Raw genomic sequence first — 20278 nt, forward strand, 5'->3', positions numbered from 1 at the left:
AGTGTTGCAACTGGGAAGTGTGAGTCTTACAAATTTATTTTTCCTTTGGAAAGACTGTTCTGGTTATTTTTAATCCCTTGAATTTTTATATGAATTTTAGAATCAGTTTGTCAATTTCAAAACAAAAGCCAGCTTGGATTTTGATATAGATTATGTTGCATTTGTAGATCAACTGGGGGAAATATTGCCCTTAACAGTATTAAGCCTTCCAATCTATGAATGTAGAAATTTTTTAAATTTATTTATGTCCTCTTTAATGTATTTTAATAATGTTTTATAGTTTGCAGTGTACAAATCTTGCACTTTTTTGATAAATTTATTCTTAAATATTTTATTCTTTTTGATGCCATTTTAAATGGACTTGTTTTTTTAATTTCACTTTTGCATTGCTCATTGTAAGTGCATAACAATACAATTGATTTTGTACATGATCTTGTATCCTGCAACATTGCTAAAATTGTGTGTTAATCCTAGATTTACTAGTATGTGTTCAGGATTAATGTTATTTTAATACTTTATTGTGGTACAGAGTATTACTGAACTGTTTTAACAGTCACCAACCTACAACATACTCAAAGTAATCTCATATCATGGTTAGGTCTGTATGATCTCTGCAGTTGTAATGACGAAATTCTGGGAGGTTAAATTACTTTCCAAAATTCTTATGTATAATAAGTGGTCGAGGCAAGATGGCAATGCAAATGGGGCCTTCTTTCAGCTGGCTACATGTCCTGTCAATTGTCTCTTTCATGTGTCAGGCCCCAACAATAAAGTTGAGAAAGTGCATACGACTGGGATATGTTGCAATGAGTCAATTTTGCTGCTGTTTCTACATTTCTCTGCTAATCCAGAAGTGGCATGACAGGTCACTAATAGCATGACAATGACGGAGTGATGATAAAAGGTCACTGAAATTAAACTCCCAAATTACCAATTCACCTGATGCTATCAAAACTTGAGTCAGTTCAACTTTCTTCTGATTATGGTACTGCCTGTTTTATTTAGAGCCAGAAACAAGATGATAAAATGCTTGGGAAGAAAGAGATACAGCTTATAAACATAGGCGTCTACTGTATCAAGATCCATTTTCAACTCTTCCGTAAAACATCATTCCTTGATTGAATATATGCACCAAAAATTATTAACATTTATCAGAAAAGATAAGCTTGACTTTATGTCTATGGATTGTTAGACACTAACTTTCTGAGCAAAGTTTTATCCAGTCAGTATTTTCATAACATTATCTTTAACAAACCCACAGTCTCACTGAAGCTAGGCAATTCTTACCATTGCTGCAAAACTACAAAAATGATTCTGACTTCAATATTCACTAGTAACTATTCCTTATTTATGGATATTAGATTCATGCTTAACGCTAAAATTAGTTCAGCCTGAGGCATAAATGGACTACATTTACTTCTTTTGTCTGTCATGCTAATTACTACCAATCTCTGTGGACTAGTCAAGCATTCAAACTGTCATTATAATCAGACTAAACATCACACACACATACATACAAATACACACAATTAACTCACAGGCTCAACCCAAGAATTGCATTTTTGTTTTATAATATTATAACTTTTCTAAATGACAATGGATGTATTTAACAAAAGATAAATACATAAAATTTTATACATTCAGATTTTTACAAATCTGGAAGAAAATTTTGCTAAATTTTAAATTTGGATTCATTATTCCAAAACAAGTACATAGTGATGACATTTCTAGATGAAATCTGACATTTTCTATTCCAATAATAAGCCCATTAATGGAGCCCAAAGTGATTGTGTATACATCCAGTTCTGGGGTTTCGTTCATTCCCGCCTTGGCTGTTCCATTTCCTATGTAACCCTGGGAAAATCTTTCTCATTCTTTGTGGTTCAAACTTTACATATGTGAAATTGAAGTGATAATTGCCATTTATATGTTATTTTTTTCTGAAAAGATATCATGAGAATTAATGAGATTATTAGTCAGTAGACCTCCAGGCCATTGCCACTGAAAGGATAAGATTATTGTCCTCTGGAGGGATGGAAGGGTGTAGGGGTGAGAGAAGGAGACCTTGATAAAACAGGGGAGAGCCTGGAAATAGAGCCAGGTAGTGACCTCAGCCTTCACAAAACTGGATAAAGGGAGTAAATGAGAAAGGCAGAGGGAAATTCTTCTATCTCCTCGTGTTCTAGTGCACACTTGCCCTCGCTAATTCTGCACTTCCCAATCCAGACTAGGTCATACGTGTTTCTTCTGTTCTGCTATGGTAATCAGCAATACCCACTTTCACCTCCCATTATCAATCACAAGAGATCATTAATGTGATGTTCTTGTCCATTTCACTGGGATAATGAAAGACATGCTGTGCTGTACTTGTGCTTAGATCCACAGAATAGGGCCTAGGGTCAGGCACATACTAGGGCTCAAAAACCAACCAAACAAACAAAAGCCACTATGGATTTGAATGGCAGGAGATTTCAATGTGGTTGAAAGGTGGCATTTTGCTTGGAAAGGAGAAGTGACCTCATATTTTGTAACAAATATGCTGTGAACATTTTTGGCACTTATAAATGGATTATCAGGAAAGGCCTTAATCTTATATTCATTCATTCATTTCTTTAATTGCCTAATTGCCAAGCCTTGTTTTCTATGTTGACAGAGCAGCATAGAAAACTATTTATTATGCTGAAATTGATGTTCAAATAAAGGTACTCGGTACTAAATCTGAATTAGTAATCAAGTAATTAGATCAGTCCATATGCTTGATTTTCTTAATCAGCTAATGATGCAATCCACTAAGCTTGTCTTTTTCACTTTAAACATCTTAAATTTGAAGTCATCTAGTTATCTTTTAGGAAAATATATACCTAAAAATGGAGAGAATTTTTTTTATTTTTAGATATAAGCCTATTTTCTATTTTAGTAGAGAACCAACCTAACACTTTTCTTTCTTAACTTCTATACCTAGAGTACAACCAGTTAAAACCACTTTGTTTCCCAAAGACCCAAGTTAAAAAGCAAATGCCATGTCTTCATAATAAAAAATGCACCATATGCTGAATAGTTCATCATAGCATTCCTCTCTATTATCACTTGATGCAGGCAACTCATTCCAAATTGTCTGAAGAGACACCAGTGGCCTCAATTGTATGTGGTTTTATATGGTTTGTCTGCTCATGTAGTTTATAAAGACAGAAGACTCAGGGTTGCTTAATTCATATCTCCAAACATGGGTGGAGATGCTGAGACCTGCTGCTCAGAGAGCAGCAATGCACAGGCTGCCAGCCGAGCTGGCACTGCCAGTGCCCTGCCCTCCCATCCAGGTTTCTTCCCACTATATCATGCTTCTTGCCTGATTTTAACATTGTATTTTTCAAGTATAACTCTGTGAAGTAACAAAATTTCTCCACTCTCCTCCTTTGCCACTTGTGCTCATTATTGTATTTAATTAGCCAGCAGTAAAGAGGCTTTCTTTCATGCAGTACTTCAACTTTTATAGAGACTTCGAGTTAACTCAGTCAAGTGTTAGAGATAATACATTGGAGAAACAAAGAAGAAATAAAAAAGTGACTTAAAAAACATCTGTCTTTGTAAACATACTACCATAAAGAATTTCTATAATGCTAAGAGTGAGGGTCCATGTTTCATTTCAATGACAAAAAACTTCTAATAGATAGCAACATTTAGCTATGAAATATGACATGTATTTAAGAAAACAAAAAAAGCATAACACTTTCAACAAAAAAGAACTTAATTTTTTTCTGAGAAAAAATGTTGTATCTTGTTAAGTATATAGCTTTATTTTCTCTTTCATAATTCCTAGGCTTTTCTTATAAGTTTTTAAAAATGTTCTATTTTAGCCCTGGTGTAGCTCAGTGGAGCTCAGTGGATTGAGCATAGGCTGTGAACCAAAGCATCACAGGTTCAATCCCCAGTCATGGCACATGCCTGGGTTGCAGGTCATGGCCCCCAGCAACCGCACATTGATGTTTCTCTCTCTTTTTCTCCCTCCCTTCCCTCTCTAGAGATAAATAAATAAAATCTTTAAAAAACTTAAAAAAATATTTTATTTTGATTGTATTTTTCCACTACCATTTATCCCCCTTATACCCTCCTCTACCTCCCTCCTGACTCCTCCCTCCCGACTCCTCCCTCCCAACTCCCCCTCCCCCATCCCAGCAATCACCACACTGTTGTCCATGTCCATGAGTCCTTTTTTTTTCACTCCATCCCTCTACACCTTAATCCACACTCCTGGAGCTGTCATCTGATCTCCATCTACCAGTCTGTCTCTATTTTGATTGTTAGTTTAGTTTATTCATTAAATTCCACATATAAGCAAAATCATATGGTATTTGTCTTTCTCTGACTGGCTTATTTCACCTAGCATAATGTTCTCCTGGATATATTTTAAGTTTGCAAAAATATATGTATTCTTTATGAAAATTAAGGGCTTTAAGTATCATAGTTTTGTACCAAAATTTGTCCTATGCTAGTAAATGAAAACTTAGAACACAGTTTTTCATGGAAATAATATTATAAATGGTACTTAATTTTGCAGGCCAGTTCATGAAAGGCTGGCTTTTTAATATTTCAGTGTAGAACTTACAAAAACAGAAATGCATCTCCTACAATGACAGCAGTGAGGGAGAGGACCTCCCTCTCTCTAGCAGTTACAAAATAGCTATATCACAGCTCCCAGAGGGGTTCAGATGTAAAGAATATTCATACAGCAGCTCATTGCTTGTGGTCTCTTTGGGCAAGCAATAAATGATGTGCTAATCTTCCTTATAGTGTTGAACAATAATTATGAGGTGGGCATACAAATACATATTCACAGACATATAATAGAAAATAAAATGCAAAATAATGTCTTGTGTTACTCCCCCGTTCTCCAATATATTAAAGAAAAAGAAAGAAAAGTAAAGTAAACCTATGAGCTATTTTCTAGAGGAATGGTCACATACAAATCATTTAAACTTTATCTTAGCCCTGTCAGGAAGGTATTGTTCTGTCCAGTTAACGAAAAAGGAAACTGGGCACAATCGGCCCGGCTATTTGTTCCCCATCTCTGAGCCCATTGGTGGAAGATCTCTCGCTCAAACTCCGCCTGACTCCCATACCCAAGATTGGTTCTTCTGCCAACTCCACCGTCTGCTCTCAGACTCTCTGGTAACTAAAAGGTCTAAGGACATATTTAAACAAAAGCTAAAAAAAGCACTAGGATGCTTCTTTCTATATAAATCAGGAGTGTCAAACTCATTTTCACTGGAGGCCACATCAGCCTCCTAAGTTGCCTTCAAAGGGCCAAATGTAATTTTAGGACTGTATAAATGTAACTACTCCTTCACAGTTAAGTGAGAGCTTGGCGCTGACTTGGGGTAGAAACAAGGTGCCAGTCTGGGTAAAATAAGGTGGAGGGCCGGTGGGACTTGTGTTTGCCACCTGTGATAAAGATGTATGTGACCCTACCACCAACCACACACACACACACACACACACACACACAAAAGGGTAAGAAACCAACTCTAAATGATAATTATATTAATTCCTCTGTAGGCATAAACAGAATTTTTAAAACTGCATAATTAAAGACATCAGTATAACTATCTGGCCTAGGGTTTGTATCTAACCACCAGAGTGGAGACAAAACCAATGTATCCATTCTCCACAGCAGAGGCTAACAGCTAATCATATCTCAAAGGAATAGAAATTATATGCAACTTAAACATAAACATCATAGTTTTTAGATAGTGGTGCTGATGTAGATCCTTCAACATAAAAACACCCAGAATAATTCACATTTCTTTTTTTGATAAATGACAGTTATTTTATAACTTTAGTGTTTATTTGACTTACACTGAAAGAAATTTTGAGGGTCTGAAAATGAATTTAACACTTGACATTATGCTACAATGCAACTACATTTTTGTTCCAGCACACCTATTTTCTCTCATTGTGATACAGATAGTGTTTAAATGTTTATGAGTTCAAAGGATAAATGTCCATCTGTAAAACTATCGTTTCCTTTAAACTTTAAATTAGAGTGCACATCAAATTATCATTGCAATAGATAAATTTCATGACCAGAAAAACAGACTTTTATTTGAGTTATTATTTTTTACCTTTTATCAGTATCTGCATTCAGAACTTATTGACTTATTTATTTTTTAAATGTTTTATTCAGTGTTGGTAATAATTCTCTGGGCCCTGTTTTTCACCTTTATGGTATACAAAGAAAAAAACAGAGGAACTTATGTATAAACACCCAATATCTTACTAACTCCATGGAAAAAAAAGAGGAAGTATTTACTTTTTTCTAAAAAGATGGTATTTCAAACAGAATCCTTTGGAAAACATTAATAATAAATTTTTTTTTACATGTATTCGGAGATTTTACTAGTCAACACCCAGCGGCGGTCAGGATGTTAATGAGCGCCCTCTGCAGTCAGGACCGGCGCAGGAACCACGGAAGGCTGCGTTGAGGTGGAAATGCATTATTGGGACGGCGCTTGAGGGTGATCAGGATAGGCCACACTGGCGAAAGGATCGTGAACTGAGTGCTTCATTTGGGAATCACTGATTTAGAGTCATTTAATTCCCTACAACTGGCAAATTATTGTTCCTTTAATTTCTTTTTGGAAGCCAATGAAGCAGGAGATCCCTCCCCGTCACAAGTGAAAGAATAGCGTTGTTTGAAAGACTGATGTTTAGAAGCGATTTGCAGGTATTGAATCCTTGGAACCAGAAGAGAAAATGTGACTGGAAATCATGAGGCTTTTTCAGATCAAGAGCTTTGTGGGTGGGCTCTCTGAGCACATGCAGTAATTCTTGATAGGGGCTTCTGTGCCTGTGTGATCGGAAGCAGAAGACGATCCGAGGGAGACGTACACACCTTGTAAAGACAGCAAAATAAGCTTAGACATGCAGCCGTGTGGGTGTGATTAGACCATTTGTTCTCAGGAAAGTTTGGGGAAGGCTCTCTCTACACTATTGTGTCCTGTTCAAGCAACTTGAAACCTGAAGAGAGTAGGAGACTGAATGGAATCAGTAGAAAGGAAGGAGCAATAGATGTGAGACAGAAGTGGAGATGCAAGGATTGAACATTATTTGTAGAAAGTACTATTCCTGGGCTAGTGGGAAAGCACAACTGTTAGTTAGGTAAGGATTCCTCAACAATGGAGGATGCCATTTCTCTCGTGGAACCGGAGAGAGTAAAGGAACGTCAAGAGGCAGCTAATCTAGACAAAAACGATCGCCTCCTGGAACTTTGTAATTCATATTCCAATTTATGGGCACTTATTTAAAACTGTTTGGCTACATAACTCTCCATTAAGATACTTTTTATTAGATTATCAAAGGTTGTGTAGTAGCCCTATTCTGCTATTTGTCACCAGTTAGGATATATGACTGCCTTGGAATAAATATAAAACTATGTTCTGTCATCTTTTCTGGGAATGAATACTAGGGCATTTTAGATGGAAATTATATTTTCGTGTTAATGTCATGGATCTAAAAACTTTTTAAAAAATAAATCTGTTCCAAAGAATCCTGCTTACCTTCTATTTGCCTACAAGAAGGTCTAGGTATCAGGATAGAGCTGCACCTAAAATAGATATGGCCGTTTTAAGGAGGATATGAAATACCTTTATGTTCTGAGAATGGCAGAGGCTTAAAAGGATCTTCATGGTCTCAGCTCAGAGAGTGAGCTGGCCAAATTGAGTTACAGAAAGATAGGGGGATACACTTGGGAGCTTTCGATGGATTAAATTCATAACACCCAATAAATTACATCTTCAGGAGAAGAACGAGGGTCAATGAGCTCTCTAAGAATATTCCAAGCACAGATTTTCATACCCAGATTCTCACCATAGATATATCTAAAGTTGCAACTTATGTTTTGATAATTCACACCTGTGAAATGTAGAAAGCCATCAGCCTGCAAGGTCACCTTTATACCCTGAAATGCCTATGGATCACTCTTCTCTTCTGACTTACTTTAGCATATTGAATCTATACTGTTAATTTTCACTTACTGACTCGTTACTATCCTTACATTAGAGGGGACCGTCTTGGATTGTCCAATCCTTGATTCTAATATTCTTAAATTTAAGAATTTGGTAATATAAGAGTACTCAGTCTGCTATGTGAATGGATATAAAACCAAAATAGAGTGAACAGACTAAGTGGCAGTTGGAAAGCTGTCCAACAAATAAATAGGAATGTCCAGTCTTTTCTCTTGAAATGTAAAACCCTGTCTCCTTCACTTGGAAGAAGTTACCCAGATTTCTCTGTACAGCCATGTTCTTTGACTTCTTGGACCAAGATTTCGAACCAAAGTAAAACAGAAAACATAACTGATAACAGAAAACATAACTGATCTAGTCATATTTCCAAGTACATAAAATTAAATTTTAAAAATCTGATTATTTTATAGATTTAAAGATGTACATTATAGTTCAAAAAGAAGAGGAGAGACTATTTGAATATAAGAAGATTCTTTTTCTAATATAAAAAACTGGGTTTTCACTTCCTCCTTAGTGATAGCATTTACCTGAACAATTTTCTATATCATAATATGTAGATATATTATATATTGTATATTATATATTATAATCAGTTCCCAAGTATACTTGATTAAGGTTAACTGACTATTCAATTAGAACTTACAATGCTACTTGCTCACAAAGAACTCAAAATCTGCAAAGTTCATGTTAGAAACCAGTGTCTCTTTCAGTGTTGACAATAATATTAGTGTGAAACATCTTTCAGATACTTTCATTTCTTTCCTGAATGTAATATAAAGCCTATCATCAACTCAAACTCTAAGTAAACACAGCAATATGTGGTCTCAACATGGGAGCCATTCACTGCTTTGAAGACAGTGTTCAATTATTGCTTAAATATTCAAAATTGGCTCTGCATCCCAATAGTTGGCAGTAGCACATTTACTTAGAAATGACTTTTATGTAATATGAAGGTTTAAGAAAACCTGCTGTTCTCATCTATTCATCTGTATTATGTCTCTTTTAAAACTCCTATTCATGCTCACAAAAGCTCACCCAACTAAGTTTGAATTATATTGTTACTTTATAACGGTTTCAGATGTAGCAGGGCAATATTATCTTTGAATAGATAATGAGTATTATGTACAGAAGAGGCAGTGCTACAATCTGCATCTTATTTTTAAGGCACCCTCGCCTTAAAAATATTGCCACTCCAAGCCTGGCTGAAACATAATAAGCTGCCTGTAAGAGAAAAATTCTCTCTGCATTATTGTTGCTGTTTATGATTCCCTTTTGCATGTGCTCACCCAAATTAGCTCCGTTTCTCCTTGGTAGTTGGTGACGCTTTGCCCTGAGCCCTATGTTCCCCCAGGACAGTGTTTATTGTTTACCACCACACCAGCTACCTATCTCTCAGATACACATGCCAAAATTTCCACCTTTTATAGATTGTGCTACTTGACTTAATTCTCAAGATAATGGAGTAAAGATGAGATTGTGCTTCAGTTTATTGGACTGAATCAGAATACCCAAAGAATATCCCATAGCCTGGAATATAGCAGCCCAATCATAAATGGTGGCATTCAGCCTGGAGCCCAAGAACTCTTTTCCAACAACAGTCTTGAGTCCTAACATTGAATGCACCATAGTGGGTGCCAGCCACAAGTTACAATGCCTCTGCACCTCCACTCAACCCTCGTTCCCTGCTCATTGCACATTCCTCTCCCGAGTGGATAGTTCAAGGCCAATATTTTAGAATTAAGATGTAATCCATTAGCCCTGGCTGGTGTGGCTCAGTGGATTGACCTTCAAACCAAAGGGTCACCAGTTCGATTCCCAGTCAGATCATATGCCTGGGTTGCAGGCCAGGTCCCCAGTAGAGGATGCACAAGAGGCAACCACATTTTGATATTTCTCTCCCTCTCTCCCTCCCTTCTCCTCTCCCTAAAAATAAATAAATAAAAATTTTTATTTTTTTAAAAAGATGTAATCCATGAACCAACTACCATGGAGACTATATCTAGTTTTTCATTGTGATTTCATTCATTGGGCTCTGAAGCCATGGGAATGTTCCCAAGCTCTGCCTGTCCCCTCTGCTCCTGTTGCATAACCTTATTGGGTTCACCAGCCAGCCTCTCATTGCCCCTATCTTGTGAGGGACCAGTATGCCTCAGACCCAAACCTCATTTCCAGGTTGTTCCATTATCTTTTGAGTTATTTTCTTTTATTTTTTCCTTATATAGTAACCCACTATCACCCCATGCCTGTACCTCTACTATGGAGATATATATATATATACACATACATACATACATGCATACACATATATATAATATTTATTGCACACACACATACCCAAATGAGGTCTGTCCAGAAAGTATCCAGAAAAAAAATACATATTTATATTATATAAAATGTATATTTTATATGGATATATACACACATATATATCTACTAAGGAGATACACACACACATACATGAGGTCTGTCTGGGAAAAGTCCAGCCATTATTACTATAAGGAGAACAGTTTGTGTGACATCGATATAACCTGGCAGCCAAGGAGAGTGGACTGGAATGCACATATGTGAAAAATGATTATTTCACTGTGCTAGTCAGTGGGGGAAGTAACGCCATTGAGTGAGCATGTGTACTGTGTGGCCAGTGCATTCAAAATGACTGAGCAACAAATCTGCATCAAATTTTGCTTTAAGCTTGAACATTTTCTGTAGAAACTATTCAGATAAGCCAGAAGGCTTTCGGGGATGATGCAATGAGTGCAGCACAAAATGCGTGGCACAAATGCTTCAAAGATGGTTGAGAATCTGTTGAAAGTGATCCATGTTCTGGAAGGCCTGCAACAAGTAGAATGCCTGAGAATGTCAAAAGTGTACAGGCTGCAATCAACAAAGATCAGTGACTGGTAGTGTGAGAATTAGAAGCTGATCTGTGGATTCCAAAAACCATGTCCGAGATTTTGATGCAGAATCTTGGCATGAAATGTATCGTGGCAAAATTTGTTCCACGGCTTCTGCTACCAGAGCAGCAGGAACATCGTGCTGCAGCTGGGAGAACTGTGTAAGGCTCAAAGGTGCCTATTTTGAAAGGGACTGAGGCATCTTGTCCCATGTACAATGTTTCTTGTACCTTGTATTTTCTTTAATAAATGCCCCTACTGTTCATGGTACATGGCTGGATACTTTCTGGACAGATGTTGTTTGTGTGTGTGTACTAAAGCATAAGATTTTCCAAAGTGTATATAATTACTGGACAATTTTCCAGTTTTTCAGGGCTTCTAATACAAAATTTACTGTGATAATTATTTAAATATTGCAATACATACAGAGGAGATTTGGTAGAACTTTTTAAACAGAGAATCAGTAATTCATACTTTTAAGCTTTCCTTTTCAACAATAGAAGAGCTTTGGTTTTGAATTTTCCTACACAATTTGATCTTTGCTATAATTTTTTCTTTACAATATTATGTCCAATAACCAAAACCTCAAATTTCTTAAATAAGAAGAACTTGCATTAGTAACTAATATTTATATATGCAGCCAAACTTCCACTAAAAACAATGTGCAAAGATATGCCAAGAATGTTGACATTCAGCATTCACGATCAAGTTATTGACTAAATGATCCTAGGCAATGAAGCTGTAATTTTAGTTCAGCAGAGTATTTCTATATTTGTCCTTCTCTGCAAGACTGGAATTATACAGATATTGATTTATCACCTGTATAAACAATATTCTAGAATATATTTTAGGATTACAAAAGATGACATTTGGACTGAGATTTGAGTAACTGAGTCTAGTTGAGTGTATAACAGATCTTAAGCCTTCTTTTTACATTCACAAGTGAGGTGAGAGATAAAGGGATTGGATATATTTGTTCCTAACTTGGTCAACTCTGAGTAATGAGAACATTTGACCAACAGGCTAAATTCTGTTAAGACTGTTTTGAACTAGCAAATAAAATATGGCCCAAAAGTGTTAGTGAGTCTGTAATTATTCTTATAGGCCTAGGCCAAAATTGAATCCAGGTCACAATTTATCAAATGGTACTCATTTATTTACTATTGCCCTTTAAAAAAAAATTTCCCCTCTGTATCAATTTTATTTGTATTTACTTAATATTTTTCTTTAAATCAACTTATATTTTTATTTAAATTTATTTTATAAGGAAACTTTATGTCATTTCCATGAGTGGAAAATCAATAACTCTCCACCATGATGAGAATGTGAGTATAAGGTAAACTTAATAGAAACAAAACAACATTATTCAATTTTAGCTAGATAATGATGCTTAGGCTCTTAGACTAAAGTGAATCTTAAATTATTGCAAGGGTAAGAAACAAGTTATAGAGAGCTTTTAAAGACATATTAGAACTAAATGGAGACATTCCTCCTTGAAATAATCAAGACTGAATAACTGGAAAAATACTTTTTTAACCATGTAATTTAATATTACCCCAAATATCTCCACTGGTAAGAGTACCACACTACCTATAAGCTAATGAAAAATGCTCTCTTATAATGACCTATGGACTTCTGTGTCCAATTAGATTTTGTTCAGTTACGTGTAATAAAAGTCTAACTCTAGTGGTTTAAACAAATAAAGGTTTAAATTTGTTTTCACGTTATTCAAAATCTGGAGGTGAAGAGTACAAGGATGGGGTAGGTGCCTGAGAAGATCACCAATGACTCAGCTTCCTTTTAACCCTCTGCTCTGCTACCCTTAGCATTGCACCCACCCTCCATGGAGGAGAAGTAACAGGCAAAAGGTAAAGGGTAGTCAGCCAAGCCTTCTATTTGAATATGAAATAAAATATATTGCTTATTATTCAGGTAGACTTCTATTTCCATCTCCTTGGTCAGTATGAGTCACATGACTGCTCTTAGCTGCAAGGGCAGTTACATATTTTTCCTGAGCATTTGCGCTCTGAACAAAACTGGGATCCTACTTATAAAGATAAAGGGCTTAAAGCAGTGTCTGGTACCAACCATGCCAAACTTTTCTCCCTGGAATCACAAATTATTATTTTTGATACATCTTGTTATTGATATTAATTTGTACTAGTTACCACTCAGGATCACAGGACATATAATTCTAGGTACCATCAGTGACAATATATTTCTGTTGCTGGGTGCCATTACATGAGATTGGGCTCACCAAGATGACAATGCAAGCATGTAACAACTTAAGTTTGATATGCCTTTGCTATATTATAAGCTAGGTTTATTGTTACCCACACTCAGTTCAAAAGAGTTCCTCTCTCCCTCTGTTTTCTTGCTTTTCTGTTTCACCATCATTCATTCAAAGCACACATTATCACTCAAGCACACATAACAATTCTATCTAAATTATATCGGTGATAACAAAAGTGGAATGTATTTTGCTGATCATCTTACTAAATGCCTCAGTATTTTATAGTGTTGGCTTGTTTGTTCAGACACAGCCATCATACATAAATATATATGCTTTCCCTGATGTTTTGTGTCTGTTCATCTAACTGCATTCTGGGATCATCTGCTTACATGTACGATTTGTCTCACTCAAATACACAGAAAAATATCCCCTCCAAAGCAGTTTGAATACTTTGGGAAAAAAGAAAACGTGATTGAGAAAAATTGTGGCTCCCCTGAGTCTACGGTTTTAGAAACCTCTCTAATGCTTTCCATTTTTTTTCTGAAAAATCTTAAGCTTCATGTTAATGAACATTATGGTTGCATTTTATCCAGAGAGATTACATATCTGTCAAGATACTAACTGCCCAAGTCTACTCTAGTAGAATTAAATGCAGAAAAAACCTATTTGATAAACCAAGACTGCTCACTTTGATAAAAACTAGCCAGAAAAATTACACAGAAGTGACTTTTAAAAAGTATAGTTTTTTATGATTTTTTATTGTTCTTCTATTACAGTCATCCCAATTTTTCCCTCTTTGTCCTCCTCTGCCCATCCCAAACCCCACTCTCACAGTCAATTCCCACATTGTTGTCCATGTCCATGGGTCATTCTTATATGTTCTTTAACTTGTCCCTTCCCCTTCTTTCCACCATTATCCCACTCCCCACTCTCCTGCGGTCATGGTCAGTCTGTTCCACGTTTCCATGTCTGTGGTCCTATTTTGTTCCTTAGTTTATTCTGTTCCTTAGAATCCTCTTATAGGTGAGATCTTATGGTATTTGTCTTTCAATGACTGGCTTATTTTACTTTGCATAATATTCACCATTTCCATCCATTCTGTTGCAAAAGACAGCAGTTCTTTCTTCCTGCTATGTAGTATTCCATTGTGTAAATGTACCACAGTTCTTGATCCTTTCATCTAGTGATGGGCACTTAGGCTGTTTCCAGCATTTGACTGTTTAAAATTGTGCTGCTATGAACATAGGGGCGCATACGTTTTTTGAATTGGTGACTTGGGGTTCTTAGGGTATGTTCCCAGCAGCAGAATTGCTGGGTCAAAAGGAAGTCCACTTTTAGTTTTTTGAGAAGATTCTATACTGTTTTCCACAGTGGCTGCACCAGTCTGCATTCCCAACCACAGTGCACTAGGGTTCCCTTTTCTCCACATCTTCACCAGACTTGTTTGTAGACTTATTAATGGTGGCCATTCTGACCTCTGTGAGGTGATATCTCATTGTGGTTTTAACTTGCATCTCTCTGATCACTAGTGATGTTGAGCATCTTTTCATGTCTATGGGCCATCTGTATTTCTTCCTTTTAAATGTGTCTATTCAGGTCCTTTGTTTTTTTAATTGGATTGTTTGTCTTCCTGGTGTTGACTCATATGAGTTCTTTATATATTTTGGAGATTAAACCCTTGACCTATGTATTGTTAGCAAATATGTTCTCTCATATGTTCGGTTCCCTTTTCGTTTTGATGATAGTTTCTTTAGCCATGAAGAAGCTTTTTAATTTAATGCAGTGCCATTTGTTTATTTTTTCCTTTATTTCCCTTGCCCTAGGAGATATATCAGCAAAAATATTGCTACATGGGATATCTGCATACTTACTGCCTATGTTTTCTTCTAAGACTTTTATGGTGTCATGGCTTATATTTACCATTTTGAGTTTATTCTGGTGTATGGTGTAAGCTGGTGGTCTAATTTAATTTCTTTTTCACATGTACCAATACAGTTGTCCCAACACCAGTTATAGAAGAGGTTATTTTTACTCCATTGTATGCTCATGCCCCCTTTGTCAATATTAATGGACCATAGACACATGTGTTTATTTCTGGGCTTTCTATTCTTTTCCATTGATCTATGTGCTTGTTCTTATGTCAGTACCAGATTGTGTTGATTACAGAGGCCTTGAGTGTACTTTGATATCAGGTATTGTGATTCCTCCTACTGTGTTTTTCTTTCTCAAGATTGCTGAGGCTATTGGGGTCTTTTTTGGAGCCATATACATTTTTGAAGTATTTGTTCTATATCTGTGAAATATGGCATTGGTAGTTTAATAGGATTTGTGATGAATGTATAGATTACTTTGGGTAGCATGGACATTTTAATGATATTGATTCTTCCAGTGGGAGCAAATGGTATATGCTTTCACTTATTTGTATCTTCCTTGATTTCTTTTTTCAGTGTTCAATAGTTTTCCAAGTACAGGTCTTTTACCTCCTTGGTTTAATTTATTCCTAGGTGCATTATTTTATTTGTTGGTATAGTAAATGGGATTCTTTTTTTAGTTTCTTTTTCTGATACTTCATTGTTTTTGTACAAAATGCTATCAATTTCTGAATATCAACTTTGTATCCCATTCTTTTGCCAAATTCACTTACTAGGTCCGGTAGTTTTTTGTTGGAAACTATACAGCTTTCTATGTATGGTATCATGTCATCTACAAATAGTGACAGTTTTATTTCCTCCTTTCCAATTTGGGTACCTTTTATTTCTTTTTTTTGTCTGATTGCTGTGCCTGGAACTTCCAATGCTATGTTGAACACGAATGGTGAAAGTAGAAAACCTTGTCTTGTTCCTGTCTTAAGGGGAAAGCTTTTAGTTTTTGCTTCTTGAGCATAATGTTAGCTGTACGTTTCTCATATATGGCCTTTATTATGTTGAGGTATGATCCCTCTACTTTCACTTTGCTGACTGTTTTTATCCTAACTGGGTGCTGAATTTTATCAAATGCTTTTTCCACATCTATTGATATGATCATGTGATTTTTGTACTTTATTTTGTTTATGTGGTGTATTATAGTTATTTTTTTATTTTTTTATTTTTAGACAGAAGGGAAGGGAGGGAGAAAGAGAGGGACAAAAACATCAATGTGTGGTTGCCTCTCATGCACCCCCCCACCAGGGACCTGGCCCATAGTCCAGGCATGTGCCTTGACTGGGAATCAAACCAGTGACCCATTGGTTCATAGGCTGGTGCTCAATAAACTTAGCTATACCAGTCAGGTGTATTACAGTTATTGATTGTTCATTATTGTACCATCCTTGCATCCCTGGGATGAACCCCACTTGCTCATGTTGCATGACCTTCTTAATGTATTTTTGAATCTGGATTGCCAATAATTTGTTGAGGATTTTAGCATCTACATTCATCAGACTTATTTGCTTATAGTTTTCTTTCCTTGTTGTGTCTTTACCTGGTTTTGGAATTAGGATGATACTGCTCTGTAAAAAGAGTTTGGGAGCCTTCCCTATTCTTGAATTCTTTGATAGATTGAGGAGGACAGAAGTTAGTTCTTTAAATGTTTGGTAGAATTTACCCATACAGCCATCTCGTCCAGGGCTTTTGTGAGCTGAGAATTTTTTGATTACTGCTTCAATTTTACCAGTTGTTATTGGTCTATTCAAGCTTTCTGCCTCTTCTTGATTCAGTTTTGAAGTGTGTATGTTTCTAGAAATTTGTCCATTTCACCCAGGTTGTCCAATTTCTTGGCATGTAGCTGTTCATAGCAATTTCTTATAACCCTTTGTATTTCTGTGGTATCAATTGTAACTTCTCCTTTTTAATTTCTGGTTTTATTTATTTGGGTCCTCTCTTTTTATTGATGAGTCTGGTTAAATGTTTGTCAATTTTGTTATTTTTTCAAAGAACCATCTCTTGTATTCATTGATCCTTTGAATTATTTTTTTACTCTCTGTGTCACTTAATTCTGCTCCAATCTTGATAATTTCCTTTTTTCTTTGTTCTTGTAGGTATAGGGTTAAGTTGTTTATTTGAGATTTTTCTATCTTCTTTAGACAGGCCAATATTGCTATGAGTTTCTCTCTCAGGATTGCCTTCCCTGTGTTCAATAGGTTTGGGTTTGTTGTGTGTTCCCTTTCATTTGTTTCTAGGTACTTCTTTATTTCTTCCTTGATCTTATTAACCTATTCATTATTTAAAAATATGCTGTTCAGTCACTATGTGTTTGAGTGTTTTTGAGTTTTTTCCTTGAGGTTGGTTTCTAGTTTCAAGTCATTGTGATCTAAGCATGTGCTTGATATGATTTTAATTATCTTGATTTTGTTAAGGGTTGCTTTGTATTCTACCATGTGGCCTATCTAGAGAATGATTCATGTGTTTGAGATCATCTGTTTTGCTTCTTGGGGTGTAATGTCCTATAAATATCAATTAAGTCCATTTGATCTAGAGTGTCATTTAATTCTGCAATATTTTTGTTGATTTTTGGTTTGGAGGATTTATCCATTGTTGACAGTGGGGTGTTAAAAATCCCCTACAATGATTGTATTTCTGTCTATCTCTTTCTTAAAGTCCTCCAATATTTTCTTTATATATTTAAATGTACCTATATTGGGTGCATATATGTTTACAAGAGTTATATCCTCTTGTTGGACTTCTCCCTTAAGTATTACATAGTGACCTCCTTTGTCTCTTGTTATGGCTTTTGTTTTGAATTCTATTTTGTCTGATACAAGTATTGCTACTCCAGCTTTTTATTCATGTCCACTTGCTTGGAATATTTTTTCCATCCCTTTCCTTTCAGCCTGTGTAAATCTTTTGTTCTGAGGTGGTTCTCTTGTACACAGCATATATGTGGGTCATGTTTTCTTATACATTCATGTATTTTGATTGGATCATTTTATCCATTTATATTTAAGGTTATTGCTGATAGGTACTTATTCATTGCCATTTATTTTGTACCTGTGATCCTCTCTCTCTTTTTCTCTCTCTCTTTCTTCTCCTTCTTATAGCAGTCCCTTTAGCATCTCTTGCATACTGGCTTGGTGGAGATGTAGTCTTTTAGCCTTCTTTTGTCTGGGAAGCTCTTTATTTTGCCTTCCACTTTGAATGAGAACCTTGCTGGATAGAGTAGTCTTGATTGTAGTTCCTTGCTTTTCATTACTTGGATTATTTTGTGCCATTCCCTTATGGCTTGTTGTGTTTTTTGTTGAGAAATTAGTTAAAAGACATATCAGAACTCCCTTGTATGTTATTAGCTGTTTCTCCCTTGCTGCCTTTAAGATTCTCTCTTTGTATTTAAATTTTGTACATACCCATTTATGTTGCTTAATCCCTGCAACTTTCCCTCCATTCTTTCCCTTCCTTCTCTCAGCTGTTAACCCTCCATGTCTGTGATTCTGTTCCTGTTCTGGTTGTTTACTTTGTTTTTTTTAGGTTCAGTAACTGATAGTTGTGAATTTGTTGCTATTTTACTGTTCATAGTTTTGGTTTTCTTCCTCTTAAGTAAGTCCCTTTAACATTTCATTTAATAATTGCTTGGTGATGATGAACTCCTTTAGCTTTACTTTCTCTGGAAAGCTCCTTATCTGCCCTTCTACTCTAAATGATAGCTTTGCTGGATAGCGTAATCTATGTTGTAGGTCTTTGTTTTTCATCACTTTGAAACTTCTTGCCAGTCCTTTCTAACCTGCAAAGTTTGTTTTGAGAAATCAACTGACAGTCTTCTAGTAACTCCTTTTTAGGTAACTCTCTGTTTTTCTCTTGCTGCTGTTAAGATTCTCTCTTTATCTTTAACCTTTGGCACTTTAATTATGACTTGTCTTGATATGGTCCTATTTGGGTCCCATTTGTTTGGGACTCTCTGTGCTTCACCAGTGTTTTGAACTCTGCATCTGATAGATGGTTATCTCCATTTCATTTATTTATTTTTTCTGGGGTTTTGTTCTGTTCTTTCCTTTGGGCCATATTTCTTTGTCTCCTCAACTTTTCAGCCTCCCTGTGGTTGTATTAGATGGAGCTACTCTGACTTGTTGTCTTAGTAACATAGCCTATTGTAGAAAAGGCACCAGTAAATTGTATGCAGTAGAGCCTTACACAATCACCAGAGTGGAGCAACCTGTTCTACCACTTTGTGGTTCTCTGTGTGGGGAGGGTTTGGAGTAGGGACAATGTCACTTCCTGGCTTCTGGAGATGTTCCTGGGAGAAAGCTGTCTCCTGGGACTGGTCCTGTCTCCAGTCACTTCATTTCTCCCCATATGCCACTGGTGCCCTACCAGCTGTTGCCATGGTGCTGACTCCCAGAGTAGGTGAGTCTGTGTCCATATGTCCATATGGGCCCTTTAAGAGGAATCTCTGAGAATGTAAGCAGTTTCTTCTGCTGCCCTAACCCCTATGGTTTTCACACCAGAAGTTATGAGGATTTATCTTCCTGTTATTGGAAACCCTGGGCTGTTAGTCTGTGTGGAGCTGGGATCCCTTGAATCCAAAGGTGAATCCCTCCCACCCGGGTATCCCTACCACTTTTATCCACCACACATGAATGAGGGACCACCCATTCTACTGACTCTCTGCCCCACACTGCTTCTCCATGCCTCTCCTCCTGTCTCCATGTCTTCTCCCCACCTGCCCATCTGGATGAATGTGGCTTCTTTGAATCCTTGGTTGTTGGACTTTTATATAGCTTGATATTCTGATGGTTCTGGATGATATTTGTTTTGTGGTCTCATAATCTTTTCTGTAGTTTGCAAGGAGCTTAAGGATGTTTACCTACATCTTCATCTTGCCCAGAAGTCAAATTGCAGGTTTTTAATGAATCCATATATCTCTACTTTGCTAATCTATATCTAATTTAACATGAATAGTTGATGTTTTTTATTACGCTTGAAAGATCCAAAACTATCGAAACTTACATAACCTTATTTCATTCTAATTTACATAAAGTAGGTATAAACTATATTATCATTCAAATTTGATAGAAAGTATTTAATTTTATGTTAAATATTAGGTGTAAAATCTGTACTTCTGATTGCCATGCCATTGGGAAAAGTGTTTTTCTCTTCAATAAAAGGCATTTTGAACTCTTGTATATATTGATAATGAGCAAAAAGCCCCAAAACTAGACATAC

The sequence above is a fragment of the Phyllostomus discolor genome, chromosome 3 (assembly GCF_004126475.2).
Source record: "Phyllostomus discolor isolate MPI-MPIP mPhyDis1 chromosome 3, mPhyDis1.pri.v3, whole genome shotgun sequence".
Taxonomy (NCBI): Eukaryota; Metazoa; Chordata; class Mammalia; order Chiroptera; family Phyllostomidae; genus Phyllostomus; species Phyllostomus discolor.